Raw genomic sequence first — 6,000 nt, forward strand, 5'->3', positions numbered from 1 at the left:
GTGAAAGAGACGAGAACACCGGGCTGAAGAAGGACGCGCCGGGGTAAAGGTGGCCGAGAGGCGGCGGGAAACGGGGAAAAAAAAACACACCGGCTGCTGAGCGCTGCAGCATGCAAGGTGCGTGTCTAGGCTCTAGAGTGCAGTTGACATCCCAAGGCGATGCCAGTTACAACGCACGGAAGACGGCGACTGTGCGAGGCGCGTCTTAAAAGAGACCACCGAAAAGAAGCGAGCGGCGGTGCAGCAGGAGTCTACGACGCCTCTGGTGCAGCTCATCAAGGCATTCCACAGGTGTCAAAAGACGAGCCCTGCCTCGATCCGCTGCATAAGAGGTGCTTAATATCGCCGAATACTACTCCTTGAGCTGGAAAACTCTAAGAGGCGAGCATTATTTGCGCGAGAAATTAAAGTACATAATCGAGTAATCACAAAAACGTCGTTAATTGATTTTGAATTAATGACTTTACCGCACACACTGCAATTTATAAATTGCAGCCGTAAAGTTCGCAAGCCGTATCTGAGTGGAACGAAATCTGAGGATGAAACCGATTGTAAGATAGACATGTGTTCCCAAAGTCTGCGGCGACAGCATTGGTGTTGTACTTATGTTTACAATACAATTCATTAAAATGCTTCCTATTAAAAAAAAAGGGGGAAACTCGCAGTTTCGCCTGAAAGGCCTAAACGCTACCCAGAGCTTCAACAAGGTCAATTCGCTCGCTGCAGCGGCCGTGCTTATTCACTCCAGCGTTTTGACAGCGAGTTTTGACAGTGAAACGTGTTTGTTTGTGCGCGCGTGACACCATGTTTGTTAATTTCATTAGTATGCCAATGTTTACAACTTTATAGGGCAGATAAGTGTATTATCCTTATTTCGTATAGCGTCACACTGGCTTCATATACGGAAGCCTACTCTAGGGAGGAGCATATTAAACGTCTGAGTTACCATCAGGACACGTCAGCACACCTCCTCACTGCACCAAAGTGTCCGCTTTTAAAACAATCGTCTCCCCTAGGAAACTCGACTAGCGGATGTCATGACTGTATCTCTGCCAATCATAATCGTCAAACGGCTCGCAATACCCCTCCCCCCCCCCCATTCTGACGTACCGTTCCGCCAGATTCTTCTTCCTATGTTGCACCTTCGCCCCCGCATATGGCGCAAGCGTGTAGCAATCTGAGAACCAAGGTCAACGCTGTCCCCATGGTAACCTTCGACGTTGGCACCTTTCATCAATTAGTTCAGCTCGTCAGGGACAGGTTCAAGTAGAGTGATCTGCGCTGTAGTCGTCACCCTTTGTTTGCGCGTCGCAGTTTCTGTGACGTCTCTGCGCGCGCTGATGAAAGGACGGCCTCGTGGGAGCGTCCAAGGAATTCTCATCACCGTACTGAAACGTAACAACCGTCATGCTGCCGCTCGCATCAACGCGAACTAAGCCGCGAAAACACAGCGCGCCACGGACTCTGTACCCGTAGCAGATGGCTTTCAATATACAGTGGCCTGGGCGCGCGCGCGGCTGACCGCGCCGGCCCGAGTAGAACGCCCCCCCCCCCACCCCTACCCCGGCCCTATCCATGGCGGGCCTTGGCCCCATCGCAGGTAGCTTTCAAGATACAGCGGCCCAGACGGGGGCGCGCGAGCGCGTGGGCCACCCGGAGGAGAACGCGCCCCCCCTCTCGCTACCCTTGCGCGCGACAGAAGACGGCGCGCTTCCTCCCTACTTTCTTTCCTTTTGGGGGGTGAGAGTCAGCCGCGATCGCCAGCTCACCCTGGCACGCTTTCCCTCGCACTTACAGCATACGGCGCGCGACGACGATTTATGCTGAACATCACGGCGACGCCGACACTGACGGCAAAAATGCGCTTGGAGTGTCCATATAGTTGCTATGGCAATAATAAGTAGAAGGACAGTGAAATTTTTCGGCAAGTTTGACGGCGCTAATTTAGGTTGAGCGCATCACCTTGCGCACAACCTAAACAACCGAAGTCAGACACACATGATCCTCCTCGGCTTCAGTAAAGCATTTGGTTGTGCAAGCCATGTAAAATTAGTTGTAAAACTAGAGGCTACGATCGGGTATGGTCAGATCACTGCATGGATAAAAAACTTCTTATCGCATCGAACAGAGTACGTTATTGTAGATAGCACCTCTTCCAGGTATGTAGCTTTCCCCTCCGGTGTTCCCCAATCGTCAGTATTTGGCCTATTGCTATTTTTGATCTTTATTGTCGACATTGCTGCTAACATTTAATGTTACATTAAGGTCTTCGCGGATGATGGTATTAGTTATAAAGAAATTGTCAGTTACGCAGACAACTTATTATTAAACAAAGCACTCGTGTTGGTGTCCAATTGGCGTAAAGAATGGCAAATGTCAAGCAACACCACTAAATCTGTATGCATGTCCTTTACAACAAAAAGGAAGCCCTCGGAATTTTCTTACGCTCTCGGTGGCACTTGCCTGAATATAGTAAATAACCACAAATACCTAGGTTTGACATTCTCATCTGACTTTTCATGGAACTTGCATATTGATAATGTTACTTCAGTCGCATTACGCAAACTGTTTTTTTTCTTAGATGATGTTTACGCCTTGCGCCGAAGCACACCAGACTACTGGCCTATACAACTTTTGTTCGCCCCCGTCTTAGGATACCCTAGCATCATCTGGTTTCCGCACACATTAACTAACGCATGAAAACTAGAAAAGGTGCAAAGAAAGTTGTGAAGTTCATCTTTAACAAATACAGGCCCTATGACTCCCCTACAAACCTCTTAGCCGATGCAGGTCTTAAAACACTATCTGTTAGGGCAAGACAAGCCCGCTTAAAATTCCTCTACCAACTTATGCACGGCAGTTATAACATAGACTGAACTAAGTACGTTACTTTGTCTACGTCACGTCTATCGCGAAAGAAGCACCCATTTACATTAAACCAGTACAGCGTTCGCAATGACACGTTCAAATTTTCACTTTACCCACGTGTGATCAAAGAATGGAATCTCCTCCACTCAGACGCAGTTTCCTCTCCGTCACTTTCATCGTTCATCAACCTACTAGAGACATCCAACACAGAAAACGCCACTTAACATACCCACATATCTTAACTGTAATACTCAGTTCTGCGCGCGGAATTTCTGCATTTCAAGTCCCAAACTGGCCACTTCTGCGCTGTTGTCTGTTAGCTGTGTAACTTCTCTAATCTTACATGGGTCATTTATTCGCTATATTATATAAATTCTAGTAGTACTATATTTGTTACTGAGCGATATTGTTATACCAACCAAAAGTATTGTATTTCACATCGTCATTGGTGATTTCTGCAGTAGTTAAGGAAGCTTTTCTTTTCCTTTTTTTTCTTTTACTGTGCCATGTAGCATGGCCTGTTTGTTTCTTTTTTTGTAAAACTGTCTAATACGATGCCCACCTGCTTTGATCTCACTGAGACTGGCAGTATCGCAAATAAATAAATAAATAAATAAGTAAATACTACTGGTCATAATTTAAAAATTCATTCGAAGTGAATGTGCCTTGCGAACGTACTGATTTCATTCCGTAAATTCTAATACGTGTGCTACAGTAGTTAGGAACAAAGTCGATTAGTAAATTTTGTCATTTGTCAAGTATTCATTTTAATTTCTGGTGAAATAAATGGCGATTTCTTCGAGTAATCCTGCTGTATGAGTAAATGTGTGTTTTCATCACTCCCGTTGCACATTCGGCAATGAGCAGTCAATATTTTCTGTCCGGTTCAGTTGAGTGCATGGCAAAATGTTTAAGCAGTCGCTCACGATCTCCTGCAACTGGTGGAAAGTATCCCACGAAGCAGGTCGTGCCGTCAGTGTACAATTCCCTAGCCTCCTCAAGGTTCTGGGTGTCTGCAAAGAAAGTAAACAACAACAACAACAACAACAACAACAACAACAATAATAATAATAATAATAATAATAATAATAATAATAATAATAATAATAATAATAATAATAATAATTTAAAAATTGGGCTCCGATCCACGCTGCGAAGGCGGTTGGCCAGCGAAGCTGTGGTATCACCTGTTATCTATACCAATATGACATTGCCTTGAACGATTGAGCAACGCATTACATTAAAGGATTAACAGCAAGACAATTAAATGCGCTGTACCTAATTAAAAGGTACAGCGTAAAAGGCGTTCTAAATGTTTGTGACTTGCTTTGGGCAGGAGGCGCTGCGTCCTTCCTACCCTGAGCACCATGCAGTTGTACAATTGACGTTAGGGTTCCCGTCGCCGCTCAGCGTGTTCCGGAAGCCCTATGTGTGGCTTTTCTCATAGCGTTATCACAACACAAATGAAATCAGTTGCTAGGCGGGTTCTTTTTAATGCGACAGCGTTAAGAAACTCGTGTCACAGAAAAGCCGGTGTCGTCGGCGTTGGCCGTGAGCGAAAAATGGCGTAAGGCAATTCATAAATGAAAACAACTTGCAAGATGGGCTGGGTGGGAAGCGAACCAGGGTCTCCGGTGTGTTAGACGGAGACGGTGCCACTCTGCCTTGAGTTCGATGCTTTTTAGCGGGACAAAAGCGCCTCTAGTGAATGCGGTGTTGCCTTAGAAACGTTCCGTAGAAAGTTATGCTGCAGTGTATATCGGTTATTAGGAGCATGTAAATTATAGAAGTCGCAGTTAAACGCGTAGCGAAGTAAATTTCCGCTACATTTCTTCTGCGCTTGGCGCACACGCACAGCCATCTTGCGGCAAACACAGAAGACCCACTCCTCGCAATGTAAGGCGCTGCCCCGACAGGTGGCGCGCCATTCGTCCGCTTCTCCCCTTCGTCTCATTTGAGCGCATCGGGGCCGTGCGGGGACCGGTGCAAGGAGGCCCCAATACCCTTGTGTTTAGTAAGTTTTCTCGCTCTCTACCCTTCCAACTTCCAGCGTGCATCAGTCGAACCCTTGTCTTTAGACGACGCGGCTCCTCTTTCCGCTCACAGCGCGATTCCTAGGTGCAGCGTCCGATGCGGGACGCCTCTGACGTGATCGCTGCGCCGTAGCGCGTCTGGTGGGGAAGCGTCCACTGCGATGTGTGCCGTGCTGCTGGTGAGGAGTCATGCGTCTGCGTGGTGCTCTCAAGTGAGATAGAGGACGATCCCATCGAGGTGTCAGCCCCATGATCACGTTCGCCTTCATGGCGCGTCGCGGTCCGGCTGTCCGTGCCGATCTCGACGTTTGGCTCGCGTACATCGTTTCTCCCTCTGAGACACCGAGTTCTTTGGTTCGGTCCGCTTGCTCAGGCGCACGTTTCGTCTTTGTATGACTCAAGAGCATGCTGAGCGAATGAATGTGTGGTGCGAGTGGGGTGCGATAACGCTATTGCGTTCCACTCCTGAAGGCGAAGCTTAAGCGTCCTCCAACTTTTTTTCGATATGAAAGTATAGTGACGTCATTCCCTGCTTCGTATGCTACATTTGCTGCTTGACGGCAACTGCAGCTTATGCAACCGTAACCTTTACCAGGAAGTGCATGTGACGAACGCTATGTACTTCGCATTGCTCGAACGCACCTTATGATCCAGTAAGTGGTTTTGATACTTGTTTTGTGCTTTTCTTTGTTGAAACGAATACTGGGGTGTGTCGTGCGTGCGTAATTCCAATAGAGATAGGGACGTTTCGCTCCTATGGGGGGGAATGATTTTCCGTCGACCGAAACAAAGAAATCCCGGGATCCGAGTCATTATTTTTGCATCTTTGCCTTAATAACAATCAATAATTGATCGATCGATCAACCAGTCATTTATTTACCGCGCCTAGGAACAACCATAAGGTCTGAGTGCTGGCGTACCAATACACCACAACAACAATAACAAACTTTTTATTTATGTTCACAGTGCACACTGTAGACCGAGGAATATTAGGCTGAATGTTTTTCGCAACACCTGACAAAGCCCCAGCCTCCCCTCGGTAGTTCAAGCACATGCGGTTGCTGCATAAGGTTTACAAAATGTTACACATAATGTTCGC

The sequence above is a fragment of the Dermacentor variabilis genome, chromosome 1, assembly GCF_050947875.1.
Source record: "Dermacentor variabilis isolate Ectoservices chromosome 1, ASM5094787v1, whole genome shotgun sequence".
NCBI lineage: Eukaryota > Metazoa > Arthropoda > Arachnida > Ixodida > Ixodidae > Dermacentor > Dermacentor variabilis.